Below are 16,497 nucleotides of genomic sequence, written 5' to 3' on the forward strand. Positions count from 1 at the left end.
GCCGGAACAAAAGCATGGATGGAGTGTTTGTGTGAACTAATATAAATTCAAAGTAAACATCATTACAGAAAAGGGTACGGTCTTTTTTTTTTTTAGTTTTATTCATTTCAAATGGGCCGTAGTTTGCCCACGGCTGGTTTTAGGTGATGGGAATGGTGTCTCAAGCGTGCTAGAGGATACGTGACTGCAAACTTTCATCAGAATTCATAGAGTTGGAAACCTTCCAAGGGTGAATCTGACTGAATCTAAATTATACCTCAATAAGCCTGGCTTTTGGAAAAGTGATCTAACAAATGGACAGATACACTATGTAAACAAACATGTTGGATGTGGTAGACACGTCAAAATAAAGCTCCACATGGGTACAAATATGTCAGAAACCAAGAGTTGAATGTTATTTGTGCTTCAAGTAGAAAAAAAAATCTTAATTAAAGATATATTAATTTTACCACCTAAAATTATTCTGAAAAAAAATAAGTGGGGGATAAGAGCAGCCACACAGCTGCCACACAGCTGCCACACAGCTGTATGGGTAAATAAAGCATTGAAGATAGAAGAAAGAGCAAACAAAAAAGTGCTGACATTTTACTATTTGAAGAAAATTTTATCTTGAAAGTATTCATCCTCCTTGCATTTAAAAAAATAACAGCTGCCTGGCCGGTGTTGCTCAGTGGTTGAGCATCGACCTATAAACCATGAGGTCACAGTTCGATTCCCAGTCAGAGCACATGCCTGGGTTGCAGGCTCAATCCCCAGTGTGGGGGGTGCAGGAGGCAGGTGATCCATCTCTCTCTCCCTTTCCCTTCTTCTCTGAAATCAATAAAAATATTTTTTTAAAAAATAATAGCTTTATTAAGACATTGTTCACATATCACAAAATTCACCCTTTTAGAATGTATGATTCAGCCCTGGCCAGGTGGCTCAGTTGGTTGGAGTGTCGTCCAATGCACCAAAAGACTTTGGGTTCGATTCCCGGTCAGGGCACAAAACTAGGTTTTGGGTTTATTCCCGATTGATGTTTCTCTTACATCTCTCTCTCTCTCTCTCTCTCTCTCTTTCTCCCTCTCTTTTTCTCTTCCTCTCTCTCTGAAAATCAATAAAAAAACATATCCTCAGGCGAGGATTAAAAAAATAATAATAAATAAAGTGTACGATTCAGTATGCACTGTCACCACTATTTAATTTTAGAACATTTCATCACCCCAAAAGGGAGCCCCATATCCCTTACTGGGTCTTGGAGGGAATTATATGTGTAATGTTTTGAGGAACCGCTAAGCTTCTTTTCAAAGTGGCTGCCCCATTGTACACTCCCACCAGCATGAGCACTACGGAAATTATCTCTGCATTTTCCCTTGCTCATCGTTTTCACCTTTTCTCAGCTTTCCATACACAACTAGGGAACTTTTTAAAACAGATGCTGTTGAGATGAAATGAAATATTAAAGGGAAGTTTGAGAAGAGTTACAGGTGATGGGGAGTGAGTAAGGTAACTTTTATTTTCCTACGCTGTGAGGGTTTGTATTGTCTTTGCCTATAACAGACCTAATTTAAGACAACTCATTATAGTTACAAGATTGGATATCAGGTATTCTCGGGTGCTTGAATGTAAGAGTTAGCATGAGCTTCCTTTTGGTAACAGGGGTGAATTCTTTGAGAAGAGAGGGTGATGAGAGGCTTGAATCTGGAAGTGCTTGAGAGGTCCTTTCGCCCAAAGCACTCTGCACGTTCAAGAGAAGGGCGCCTGCCCTGTTCCATGGCAGGAGACGGGCCTTTTGGTGGAAGGACGGAGCCAGGATTAAAGCTCAGGATGGAAGCCTCCTCTTCCTCTCTGCATGCTCCTTTTCCAATTCCTTGGGCCCTTTCTTAAAAGTTAGTTGTTCTGCAGGCTTCCTTCCTCGCCCTGCTTCTCTTCTTCTGTTATATCAGCATTTCCCAAACCATGTTCAATTATTTGGGGAGCTTTAGGCTAAACACAGTAAAATATGCCCCTTTGGCCAGGACCTCATGTCTCATCCTAAATTCACCTTCTCTCCCCCTTGTTCCCAAACGTTCTCACCTGCAGGACCCCCTGGTTTGAAGAACAGCATCATCCGGCATCAAGGGTCCCAAACCACAAACTTGGAGTTCACCCTTGATTTTTCTACTTCCCATAAGCCCAGAATTCCCTTTAGGTTTATTTATGGCTATTTCTTGATACAATATTTATTTATTTAACATATATTTACTGAGCACATTTTATATAATATCTGGCTTGGGAAGCTTATTCTCTAATTGTAAGGATGCAACCTCCACAGATGAAAAGCTAAACAACAACCTGAGTTGTATCATCAGCTAATAAATAAATGTGCATTGCAGATAATATAATGCTGCAGCTCAGGGAGAAACATCCCTGTGGGCGGAAGAGGTCAGGCAAGGAGTCCGGGGAAGTCCTGTTCTGTTGCTTAGAAACAGTGTTGGAGATGGGAGATAATTTTAAATGGCTATCTGAAAGAATCCATAGGATGTTAAAACTGGAATATATAGAAGCAAGCAATCATTTGCCAAAACTCTCCATTTACACAGAGGACACTGAGACCCAGAGAGACCAGCTGATGGCGATAAGCTGCTTTCATATAGTAGTTATTGAGCGCCCACTGCATGCAAGGGACAGCATGGGCTGCACTTATTCAAAAGAGCAGGCAAGGTGAGACTGATTCTCAAAGGGCACCGGCTAGTCAGTAAGAAACCAACCTGTGTTGCCCTAGCTGATTTGGCTCAGTGGATAAAGCGTCAGCCTGTGGACTAAAGAATTCCGGGTTCGATTCCGGTCAAGGGCAAATGCCCTGGTTGCGGGCTCAGTCCTCAGTGTGGGTGTGGGGAACCGATATAGGGTTAAGCCTCGGACTGACCTGTTGGCAAAGTCACAAACAAGTCCCAGCTTAAAGGGCACAGTCCTCTTAGCATAATTAGGCTTGACCTTATAACACTCCCTAGATCTTATCTGCGAAGCTAATGGGCTGAGGGAAGTGCAGGAAGTGTAACTATGGTCAAAAAAAGTAAAACTCACAAGAACTGTGTAACTATGGTGACCACTGCCTTGTTTACCTCTGACTATAAAAGGTTGATGTGGCCTGGGCACCGGTGGAAGTCCTTCCTCCTGAGTTGGACTCACCCGCCTGGTCCCCCAATATTCCCAAATTATCTCTTGTCTTTTCTCTTTCATTTGTGTGCGGCTCCTTTTCCAGATCCTGAACCCTGAACCACGCGGGATGTGGAGGGAAACATTTACGACATGTGGGCTCGATCCCCAGTGTGGGGGCGTGCAGGAGGCAGCCAATCAATGATTCTCTCTCCTCATTGATGTTTCGATCTCTTTCTCCCTCTTTCTCAAATCAATAAAAACATATTAAAAAGAAAAAAGAAACACACCAGTGTCAAACATCCCCTGGGCAGGGCTCTGATGGTAAGGTGGCGGGATCCACTGGGAGTTGTAAACTGGGTTACTAGTTCTTCCACTCCCCCTTCAGAAAAGAATTAAAATCGTTAATCACAGGTTAGTTATTTCTGCTTTGTGAGTAACCAGGGTGGAAGAATTTACCACCACCTACGGCGCCCAGTCATCTCATCAGATCTCCTGGCAAGAGATCCTGAAGCAATTTTTACAGTGTCCACTCCACGGGCGGTGACCCAGCTTGCATTTCTGTGGAGTGGAAACCGGCGGTGGGTTTAGGAGCGATGTGGACAGGGAGGCGGGAAAGTTTTACCACCAAGGGTTATTTTTTTTTCTTGGCTTCTACTTGAGTTCTTTTTTCCAATGTCAGAGGAAAGTCACTAGCATAACCCCGGGTGCTGCCTTAGGGAAAACGGTGACAAGGGTTTTTTTTTTACTCTGGAGGAAGTCAAACAGGAAAAGCTCAAGATTCTGTGAGAATAAATAAAAATAGCTACTGACAATGAAGGCATACACATGGAGAAATGGTAGAAGACAGGAAGAAAGTCACAGCCATAGACGAAGTGAACAGTCCCAGGCCACTCAAGGTTCCCAGTCCTGGGCTTTCTCCAGGCCTGACATGCGTCTGAAGTAATGGATTTCTCCTTGTTTGTAGAACCTCTAAAGATGTTCCTGAAAGTGATCTCCTTTTCTTAGCTCCCTATTCATGACCCCAGTATCTGTGTGCTCCCAGCACAGCTTGCAATTAGTGTATCTTTTCATCTTTGCCTTTAGTTTTGAAACAAGCGGTGGAGAGACAACTCCACCCCCATCCCCACCCCACCCCCCACCCCCAGACCTCCATGGCCATGGCCTGTGAGCTGGGCTGCTTCTGAATGAGGTTGGGTCTCCTGAGGCGGGTCTTTATTATCCTTACCCTGCCTGCTTTGCATGCATGGAAGGACCTGCCCCCAGAGAGGAGTTTTAAAATAATAATATGCAGTGTGAGGTGAGATCATAGATATGAAAGCTCCTCTTTGAAGTTAAAAAAAAATGTCAGCCTACAAATGCGCAGCATTGATATTATTTATTAATGAATATGCTTGATACTGTCTTTGTCAGGCTCCTAGCCGTATTCACTTAAAAAGACAATCATCAGCATTATGGCTTATAGATTAACATAGAAGTTTAATTACCAGTAAATACGAATACATACACTAATGTACCATGGAGGCCATGCAGCCACTCTCTTCTACTTCACCACCAACCAAAAGGAATTAAAAATTGATATCTTCTTTACAGAGAGACAAAGGAATGTCTGGGGGCGGGGGGGGGGGGGGGGGGGAATGCTCCCCCCCCCCCAAGAGTCAAAAGAGGATAGAGCTCCAATGGAGCCCTCCCATCCCAGCGATCCCAAATTACTTAGCAACACCCGCTCATTAATCCAGTGAATGTTGAGTAGCATTGCAAGGTGACCTGCTAAACAATTTTTAAGCCGAAGGGCTATAGTGTTTACCGTGCTGTCCTGTCGTCTTGCACTCTATGACTCAGGAATCCTTGCTAAGTTTGGTGCTACTTGTCAAGTTTGGGAGACAATGTCATGCATGCAGGCTGTGTGTATCCCCAGCACCTACCTGGCACATAGAAGGTACTCAACCTGTATTTTGTGAGATGAATAATGGGAAAACTTGAACTGGACAGCAGCCAGTTGGGTAACACAAAAACCCCCACCTCCCCATCACATACATTCTCCATAGGTCCCTCTGGAATTCTCTGACTCCCTCCTCGAACACTATGAGCTGCAGGATAATGGGAATGAAGAACTCAGGGCGAGCAAAAGTGCAGGAAGGGATACTGTGAAGGCCTGTTGCAGGGTCCCCTGGCCTGTTCTCACCTTCTCCACCCACAGCCAAGTTCCAGGCTAGCATAGCCATCATGGCCTGTGTAAAGGTAGGATCTAAATCTAGCTCTGACCCATCTGAAGATTAAATAGGCATGCCTTTTCTTGTGCAATCCCACTCAACAAGCATTCATCAAATGCCGACAGTATATGTCACAGCATGCGAGGCACTGTGGAGGAGTGTGGAAATATAAGATATGGCTCCTGATCTCAAGAACTAATATTATAGTTAGGGAGATCTATATTATTCTACAGACATATTGAGCATATGTGCTCAGAACTCTTTAAAGTGCTGGAAATTCAATGTTAGCCAAGACACTTAATTTCCCTGTTCCCGTGGTGCTGATACTCTAGAGGGGGAAGACAAAAAAACCATCATCCCAAAAAGGCAGAATACAAGTCCAAATAAGTGCTTTTAAAATGAAATCAGACCACAGAGAAACTAGTTTATTATCTGAGCTCTTAATGACAAGACTTGAGAGCAGAGTTCCAGCCGGAGAGACAGCAAGTTCAAAGTCACCCAGGTGGGAACACAAGCTTAAAGTGGTGAAGCCCCAGCAGGAAGCACAGGGAGTGAGGGGGAGAGAGACAGGACACAGGTTGGAGAAGTAGGCAGGGGCCAGGTCACGCAAGGTCGTGTCCCTCGACACTCAAAGTGTGGTCCAAGGACCAGCAGCATCAGCACCACCTGAGAGTTGGTTAAAACTAACCCCCAATCTGTATGTCTCTTCTTTTACAGCCACAGGACTATCGCCTTTCAGGCAGCATCCATGTGCGCCCAATAAAGATCCCTTCTCCACGTCTCCCTTGCAGATAGCTGTGGCTCTGTGACATAAAGGAAGTGATATAGGTGACTTCCCAGAAGTATCCTTAAAGGGACATCCTTTCCTCCTTTCTGCTGTCTGGAATACAAGTTTAAAGGCTCCTTCTCCAGCAGCTACCTTGTACCATGAGATGCCCTTGACAATGGAAGCTACTCGAGGCCAAACAATAAACAGAAGAGCCTGTGTTCCTCACTCTGTGGAAACCCTGACCAGCCCTGAGTGGACTACCTCTCAAACTCCTGAATGTAAGAAAAAAAGGAAATGTCCGTTTTCATTACGCCACTGACATTCTGGGGTTTTCTATTACTTACGTACAGCTGAACCTAATCCCAGCTGATTCGCACCTGTGATATATCATTATTTCTCTTAAAGAACTGTACATTTCCCAAACCTTTCAATAAGACCAACAATCCAAGAAGATATGCTATATTTATCTTGTAGCCTCAAATAACTCCCACTGAGCCCTGACTCCCCACCACACACACACACACATACACACATTCCTCTATGCCACAGTGGTTCTCAACCTTCCTAATGCCGAGACCCTTTAATACAGTTCCTCATGTTGTGGTGACCCCCAACCATAAAATTATTTTCGTTGCTACTTCATAACTGTAATGTTGCTACTGTTATGAATCATAATGTAAATATCTGATATGCAGGATGGTCTTAGGCGACTCCTGTGAAAGGGTTGTTCGACCCCCAAAAGAGTCACGACCCACAGGTTGAGAACCACTGCAGTCTATGGGCACACAGGCAGAAATTGAAGCAGCATGATCCCAACTGGACCGTGACAAGGAGTGTGGAGACAGTAGAGGTCAGTGGCAGAGGCAGAAGCACAGGCTAAAGGTGGTCTTAGTTCCAGGCCTTCTGCCGCCTCCCTCCTGAGAGCGCCTAAAGCAGTGGTTCTCAACCTTGGCTGCACATTAGAATCACCTGGGAATCTTCTTAAAATCCTGATTTCTGGGCCTCATCCTCTGGAAATTCTATTTCCTTGTTATGGGGTGGGGCCACAACGTTAGTAACAAAGAAACAGATTTCCGGAGGATGAGGCCCCGAAATCAGGATTTTAAGAAGATTCCCAGGTGATTCTAATGTGCAGCCAAGGTTGAGAACCACTGGCCTAAAGAAATGGGCCCCTGCAGGCTGGCGGCCAAGCCTGAAGTCTTGGTGGCATTTCATCCCCCTCCCTTCCCCCCCACACACACCTATTCTGAGACTTCTCAAATTGTTAAACAATCACAGTTCTCTTGCTCTGTTGAAGAGACTTCAATCTGGACTGATCAAACTCTCCACATCAGGTTTCCATGCTTAGAAAGAGCCCATTATTTGAAACATTGAAGGACTGACCACCTGATTCTCAATTAGGAAGTTATCCCAAAGCTGCTTCTGCACAGAAATTCTGGAGCCCCTGCTGCTTAGGTTCCCAGCTGCCTTTGCAGATGTTGCCAGGTACCTGGACCCTTAGCGGTAAATGTCTACAGATGCGTCAAACCTGGAATATCACAGGAAATATAAGGAAGACTTTATTCAGAGCGATCTAAATGGCCCAGAAATACTGGACTTATATCTCACTTTGTATCTTATAATCTCTGCCTTACTCTCCCGGGTGATAAAGCTGGTGTTGACCTAGTTCACAGGAGCCTCAGACAGGTGACTGAAGGGATTACAAAACATGGAGACCATTCCACCAAGCGCTCTGCTTTGGTAACCCTGGCTGCCCATTCAGACCAGGCCCTTCACAACTTTCCTTTGGGAACAGACATGGGGTCGGGGTAAGGGAATCTGCCCCCGTGAGTCCTATGTAGGCACTGAATTTGACCAGAGTTGTTTGATTGCTTTGGGGGAGGCAAAGCCTGAGGCCTCCCCCTCAGAGCCTAAACAGAGGAAGATCAATAAGATCGACAGGTAAGCACTCAGAAACCACAGGATACTTTGGGAAGCAACACCAGGGCTGCCACTGCCATGTGGAAAGGTTCTGCGATGCATGTGAGGAGCAGTGGCCGTCTGCAGAAGGGGAGCCAGCTGCAACATTTCTGCCTAAGGGAGCAGCCTCTGGGTCTATTCAGGATGGAAGCCCCTTTCCAGATTCTCTCTAGGACAACGTGATATTCTGTGTGGTCTCCGTTTCTATGAAGCAAAAAGTGAATCAGAGAAGCCACATGAATGAGCAAGAAACAGGAAGAATTGGCAACTAATACAAACCCAGAGGCAGCCTAGTTTCACTTCAAATTGGGGATCCAGTCTGCTCTCTGAAGCCAAGGTGCCAGGTGAGCACGAGGAGATTGCATGCTGATGTGCATTTGTTTGAGCCTCGTATCAGAAATCATCCCCCATCAGATGCCCTTTGTGCAAACTTCCAATCACCCTGCATATAGGATTTTATTGAGTGCTATAAAATAAAATCTAATGAACATCAATGAGTAAGTCGTATGGTTTCTCTGGGAGGGAGTCTCATTAGGATTTATATCACTAATGCAATCATAGCCACTCCCTCTAAGGATTAAATGTATCCCTACAGCAAAGGCACAATGACTTGCAAAAAAAAAAAAAAAAGGTGAGATAATAATGTGTTCTAACATGAAAGACTTGCTGGAAATTCACCTGGGTTATACAGCTCTCACTAATGAGCTAGAACGTTGCTTTCATTCTATACTGTTAATTTTCAGGAGAGCTAATAGACTGGTGGGGGCGTTTCCACCAGTTATTTTGCAAAGCAGAAAAGCAGACAAGTTCTATGTTGTGGGTTTTTAGATCAGACACTGGGGGGCAGTAGTGAGTCGACGAGGAGCATGAACAGTGGTGACAAGCTTTGAGCCAGAAAGTTTGACTGGAGCCATTGAGACGGCAGCTAGCTCTGTTTAAAATTGGTACTAAACCAAACAGGAACATTTTTTAAAAACCTTGTAAAATTCAATATTAGACGTATTCCCTGTTCTAGCATATGCTTCCTTGCTTCCCAGATGTTTTTGCTTTTCCTATTGACAATTTTTTTTTTTTAATCCACTTAGGAGTTTCATCCTTTTCAAGCTGAGAAACCTCTTCCTGACCAATCCAAGTTGAACCCCGGGGAGAGGAGCAAGATAAGCCCAACCCCGGGGGCACAAACGCAAGCCCTGTGCGGCGCAGAGGTAGCCAGGGCCGGAGCTGACCGCGTTGCTAGAGCAGATTGGCCTCCGAGGGCTCCTTCTCTGCTGGGGGAGGAGGTTCTTCCAAGACCAGCCCGGTCCACCGCTGCCTGTGGAAAGCCTAGAACAGCAGAGGCGGTTCGGGCTTTGCTTTCACTGTGGGCAGGAGATTTTGAAAACAAAGGTTCCACTGTCAATCCATCTTTAAAGACCCAAAAATGCGTGGCAGCGAGAGAGGCCTGGAAGCCAAGGGCAGGGGGCTGGCTATTGAAGACGTGTTTACTGAGGCCGTGACTCCTTCTGCGGGGAGGAGGGGGTTACTCCCACGTGCCCCCCCCCCACCCCCCCCCCCCCCACACACACACACAGCCTGGCAGGGAGCGGCCAGGACAGCCCCTCTTGCAGCGCTGACAGGAGGCCTTTGTTAGGCTGTCAGGTCGGGTTTTATTTTCAGACTCAGGGCTGCCCTCCTGCTCTGGGCTTCCCCTCGCGCAGCTGTTGCTTCTGTTTCCCAAAGCTTTTAGCTCAGGTGCTGCGCTTTCCTTTGCTTTGTTTGACGGCGATAAGTTGGAAGAAGTGACGATTGCTTTGAAGAGAGGAGGAGGGGAAGGCTGGGGTGGGGGCGCTTCGGTTCCTCCTGGGTTCTCCCCAGCCCGGCCCTGCAGCTGCCCGCCCCCCCACCCCATCCCATCAGGGACCTCCAATCCAGGCATTTTAAACCAAACAATGCCTGAGGAGGGACGGCCTCATTTTATGAGCATTTTATGAGATGCTAGGCCCTTCTTACTTACTGTTCTCTCCCAGTGCGTGTGGGACATGTCACCTGGCCCCGACCTGCGGAGCCTGAGTCAGACACCCAAGCCTGCTCTCCATTCCGCTCCGACCCCACAGGCCTCCACTGATAATAAAGGGTTCCGTGTGGGTATTACTTTTAAATAGTTTCTTTCTTTCACTGTACAAATCGTGTGTTTATTGTACTCTTCCATCCTGTGTGTCTGCCTGGACACATCCCGGCATCATTTCATGTTTCTGATCTTTTGAGCGTGGCTGCAGCCCTACTGGACATGTGGCTGCTGTCGTCCCTGTGCGGATTTTAAAATCTGCCCAGAAGCAAAGATTGGATAATGGGAGTAGGACTGGGGGATGAGTCCATTTTGCTTTTGACTTTCTACCCTCCTGTATTATTTAATCTCTTCCCCCAAAAAATGAATTATTTTGCAATGTTTTAAAAGGAAGGAATGAGGACAGCTCTCACTAAAGTCAGAGCCTTTGCCATGTTGGACATGCCCTCAGCCAGGACTCCTCACAGCAGGGTTTTCTCTTCTGTCCTTAAAAATATATTTAGCCTGGCTGGTGTGCTCAGTGGTTGAGTCGACTTATGAACCAGGAGATCACCTTTGGATTCCAGGTCAGGGCACAAGCCCAGGTGGTTGGCTCAATCCCCAGTAGGGGGCGTGCAGGAGGCAGGCAATCAATGATTCTCATCATTGATGTTTCTATCTCGCTCTCCCTCTTCCTTCCTCTCTGATGTCAATAATATAGATAGATATAGATATAGATATAGATATAGATAGATATAGATATAAATAAATTCTGCTCCTAATGTTGTAGTCCCCTTTGCTAAAAGAGTATTAAATGGCTATTGTGTCCTTGGATACCTATTTCCTAAGGAACAGGCTGCAGCAGTGTGCCCACCCCATCCCATCATGGATCTACAACCCAGGCATCCTGCCTCCCCCCCCACCCCTACCCCTCTCCCTATACACACACTGCTTTTTTCCCCTCTAATAAAGAAAGGATATGCAAATTGACCATCACTTCAAAGATGGTGACACCCACAGCCAATAAGGAGGGAATACGCAAATTCACATGACAAAGATGGTCCACTCCAGGCCTCTGGGCAGCACACGCATGCAGGCATGAAGCAGCCAGGGCAGGGCGGGACGCTTGCTATGAGGCGGGGTGCGGGGTGGAGGGAGCTACAGGAGGGCAGCAGAGCGAAGGCCCGGGTCCCAGGTGTGGGAAGGAAGCTGGTGCCAGCAGCCAGGGGAAGGAAGGCCTATTCTTGCATGAATTTTAATGCATCAGGCCTCTAGTCTATAAAATAGAAACTTAAGCAGCCATTAAGGGGGAACAACCAGAATGACTGGTCGCTATGATGTGCACTGACCACCAGGGGGCAGACGTTCAACACAGGAGCTGCCCCCTGGAGATCAATGCACTCCCACAAGAGGAGCACTGGTCAGCCAGAAGCTGGGCTCACAGCTGGCGAGTGCAGCAGCAGTGGCACTAAGGAGCAGTGAGCCGAGGGGTAAGGAGCGAGCAGGCAGGCAGTAAGGAGTGAGGGATCCCGATTGTGAGAGGGATGTCCCGGATTGCGAGAGGGCACAGGCTGGGCTGAGGGACCCCCCCACACACACCAGTGCACAAATTTCGTGCACCAGGCCCCTAGTGTGTTAATAAGTATTTAATAATTATTAATTACTAAATAAGTAAAAAATTGTTTAAAAGACTTCTGTTTTGACTAAGTCCTGAGAACCAAATCCTCTACTACAATTTTACATACCAGAAGATTACAAGAACTTTCCACAGACTAACTTCTGGCTCTGTGCATTTCAAACCTGTTTTCCCCTCTGTGGCCAGGCTCTGTGGGACATGTTCTTATCACCTTGTTCCATCTGCACCTAGGCACAGTGGGCAGCAGGAGTCTTGGGATGACCAGCAATAATTGAAATCGAATGGAAGTGACCAAACCACACAGATGTTCCCCATTGAATCCAACTAAACTATATGTGTTTCCAACTTAACTTCCTCTTAGCTGATCCCCACATGCCAGCAGACACTACTTCATTGCTAACTGACACAAGGGGAGCATATGGAAACAGATGGTGTCTTAACCAATTGCGATTAAAATATCTCACTTTCACAAATTTGACAAAAACACCACATGAACACATTGCTAGGGCCTTTCCCTTCGTGGTCAATCTAGCTCTGCCTCTAGGGCAGTGATGGCGAACCTTTTGAGCTTGGCGTGTCAGCATTTTGAAAAACCCTAACTTAACTCTGGTGCCGTGTCACATATAGAAATTTTTTGATCTTTGCAACCATAGTAAAACAAAGATTTATATTTTTGATATTTATTTTATATATTTAAATGCCATTTAACAAAGAAAAATCAACCAAAAAAAATGAGTTCACGTGTCAGCTCTGACACGCGGGTCATGGGTTCGCCATCACTGCTCTACGGCATGGGCCATGAATGTGAGGGTAGGGCCATTTGAGACAACTATTGAAAATAAAATTGTTGAAAATTATGTGGTGCTTATAAGGAGAAATGCTATGTGTGTATCAAGTTGCTTAATCCTCATAACAACCCTCGGCTGCTGGCAGTATGACATTCTTTATTTCATAGGTAGGGGAACTAAGTCTCAGAAAGGTTCAGTAACTTGCTCGGGTCACACATGTAGCAAGTGCCAGAGCTGGGATTTGAACCCAGGCAGTCTGTCTCATGCTCGCACCGAGTCCACGGAGCAGCCTTCCCATAGCACACCTCACAGCCTCCCCACCACTCCAGGACTCTGCAATCCCACCTATGAGACTTAGTATATATTTTACTGATTTGCCTATTTTCTGTCCATTGCTACTAAAACATAAGACTCTATGAGAGTAGACCCGTTTATTTGTTCACTGCTGTATCCCCGCACCTATAACAGTGTTTGGCACATAGTAGGTATATAGTTAATATTTTGTGATTATCTTCAACACTTCTTCTTTTTCAAATATATTTTTTAAGTGATTTCAGAGAGGAAGGGAAAGGGAGAGAGAGATAGAGACATCAATGATGAGAGAGAATCATTGCTCAGCTTCCTCCTGCATGCCCCACACTGGGGATCGAGCCCACAACCTGGGCATGTGCCCTGACCAGAAATTGAACTGTGACCTCCTGGTTCATAGGTCAACCACGCCAGCTGGGCTATCTTCAACTCTTTAATACTCCTCTAAATTCTTTATTAATTACTTCAAGAAGTAATCTATTTGGAAAACTGCAAAAGAAAATGAAAATAAGAGGAAACACTTAACCAAAAAAAGAAAATATGGGGAAAGGGAACTTTATATATTTTGAATAGGATAATTTAGCTCTGTTCTGAGTGTCTATGATTCCTGTGATCCAATCCCACGTGTCTCTGATCAGGTAGATTATATAGGGAATTAACTAGGAATGATCAAAGAAGTTCAGGTGGTCTTGAGTGTCCAGTTGAAGTTTGAAATTCAAAATTTGTATTAGCACCTGACTGCATGATTATGTGCTATGCGATTTCTTCTGTAATGCTCACGAGCCAAAGAAAGTAGATGGGTGGCTGGGTCCAAGATTGAGGGTTTGTCAGTTGGCTGTGTCAGAAAGGCAAAGAGGAAGGAGACTGTGTCAGATGATGAAAGAGGGCTGGGGCTATTGGATGGGGAAATTGAAGGCCAATGCCTTATTAGGACTGAAGATAGGAGGGGTGAAGGTACAGGGGAGAACAGGGTGTAGGGTTGAGGTCACAGTGGAATTTCAGTTCAAGATTTCAGAGGTGAAGCAGTTCTAGGTGATGACAAGGTCTTGTAACAGGATAGGTGATATTGATGGCAAGTGAAGAGAGCTCTCAGATGAGTCATAGGACGTGAGAAAATTTGATATTGTGTGGGTTAGGCACTAATGTACACATTTATCAGCTTGAGCCATGGTTTGTAAACTGGCTTTAAATAGCACATGATATTGAAACAGTGCATATTGCTTTAAACTACTTTATGTATAACAATTCTAAAATAAGGATTCTCCACAAATTAACAAACTGGGATACTAACATCTTCTTAATTCAGGAGAGAGATTCATAAATTTGGGGGCTGTGAGTTTTGCTTATTGAAGGTTTGATTCTGTTCACACACATGAAAGAAGTGTCGCTTTAGAGCTCCAGATTGAAGTCCCTTTTGAGAAGATGTTGAAGAATCCCTATTTTATTTGGTGCTACCCACATCATAAAAGATCTTTAGTCTCCAGAAGTTCACCTTTTAAGACTACAAGACACACAATAGATACATAAACATAATGTTAAACAATAATAGGACAGATAAAAGTACTTAGGTCTCCCAGACACCCAATTCATGACGTGCTCCAATTACAAATATAACCGGATGATTTTCAGAGAAACACAAGACTTTACTAGGTATTCTCCAGCGGCTTAAAAAAAAGAAAGAAAGAAAAAGATAAATAGAAGCTTGAAATTGGATGTAATGTCCAGCGAGGAGTAAGATTTCAACTTCTTTCACCATCAGGTGCAGCTGGGGATAGGCAAAGAAATGTTTTGTTTTTCAGCCAGTACTTAGCCTGAAACAGGAAAGAAAGGTATCAGAAATCCCAGATCAACTGTAGCCAGCAAGTAAATTGATGATAGTCTCGTAAAGTATATTCACAATAAAAGAACCAATCTGTGTGTTTCGTTAAATTCACCTGAAATGATAAGAAATCTGCCAGGAGTCTTTCAAAGTAGAGGTTGTGCAAAAGGCTTTCAACCTCGCAACCTTTCTAACCAAGAGGTAAGTAAGCAATCTCCCCTCTCCCTGCTTTGGGCGGCAGGTTTGCAGCCACCTGGGCGGCGAGCGCTGTGGAAGTTAGGAGTGAAGGAAGCCCTGTGCTAGATCTTACGTGTGAAGGAATCTGGACATGTTAGAGAACTGGGGAAACAGATTTGCCCTTTCCTTTCTCCCCAACCGAGTCTTCCATATCTCCAAGACAGATGGAGGACATGTAACAAACCGAGCCAATGCAGAGGCTGCCATCTGGGACACTGAAAATGAAATCTTCTCCAAATCTTCACAGGCTCCTTTAGGAACACTTCCACGCAAGAGTTAAGGCAGCCAACTGAGGTGTCTAAAAATGGAAAGGAGGAGGAGAGGTGCCCCAAGGATTCCTTTTTCAAAACCAGTCAGCATTAATATTTACTTCTCAGAAAGGGCTCTTTACACAGTCAGCAAATTTGACCAAATTTAGCCACATGTGGGTTGAAGATGATTATATCCCAGAGGTCTCTCCATCTTTAAATATAAAAATGTTCAATCAAATCCAGAAATTAGACAAATAAGGAAATGAAGTTAATACCCAGGAAAAATGTTACTATTTCAAAGGATCTCAAATAAATATTCAGTATCAATAAATTATTCAAAGAAATCAGTAAAGAAAATATAGTTAGCTAGATTTTGATAGTGTATTCTTTACCCTTACAACTATAAGCTCTTTATTACAGAAACATTATAGCTCATATTTTACATTTTCATAATATTTAAATTTTATCTTTTCATAATACTTAAAAATAGGAATCTATCAATCATGGCTCCTGGGTTTAAATATTTCTATGTAAAAATAATTTATTCTGAGCCAAATGTAATTTCAGATTTTCTAGAGGTAGATAACCTCACAAACTGTGTTCAGAAATCACCATTCCATTGCCATTATTCAAAGAATACATCAATATTCAATTAAATGTGAATAAAATTAATTTTTTTATCCTCTTTTCCACTGGGAGACATATAAGTAAACTGTTTGAAATGTATTGCCGACGGAAATTAAATGTAAATTACTTACTTCTTAATTTATGGAGCATCCGTGCACTGGAAACTGATCTGGGTGCTGGAGATACAGCCATGAATAAGGTGAACAAGGCCCAGTCAGGCTAATAGGGGAAATGGTGACAGTCCTTTAAATGGCCAAATGGCCCGGCCAGCGTGGCTCAGTGGTTGAGCGTCAACATATGAACCAGGAGGTCACAGTCAGGGCACATGTTTGGGTTGCAGGCCAGATCCCCAGTGCGGGGCATGCAGGAGGCAGCTGATCAAAATCAATGATTCTTTCTCATCATTGATGTTCCTATCTCTCCTCCCTCTTCCTTACTCTCTGAAATTAATAAAAATATAATTTAAAAATAAAAGATAAATGAGCAAATGAACAAACAGGACCATTTCAGATAGCAGTGAGTGCTGGGAAGGAAAGGAAAGGAAATCTGCTAATGGCAGAGAGGCCAAGAGGGAGTGAGGAGCAGAGGACAGGGGATTGGGAAATCGGAGAAGGTGGTATTTGCATCAAAAGCAGAGGAGGAGAAAGAGCCAGCTATGCAAAGGGCCTGGGGAAAGCACTGCAGGCCAAGGAGACAGCTGACGCAGGAAGGAGCGTGGTGCGTTCATACAACAGAAAGAAGGCCTGAGG

Source organism: Myotis yumanensis, unplaced genomic scaffold (genome assembly GCF_028538775.1).
Source record: "Myotis yumanensis isolate MYYU_CA2020_CCGP unplaced genomic scaffold, mMyoYum1.0.hap1 SCAF_1, whole genome shotgun sequence".
NCBI classification, from domain to species: Eukaryota; Metazoa; Chordata; class Mammalia; order Chiroptera; family Vespertilionidae; genus Myotis; species Myotis yumanensis.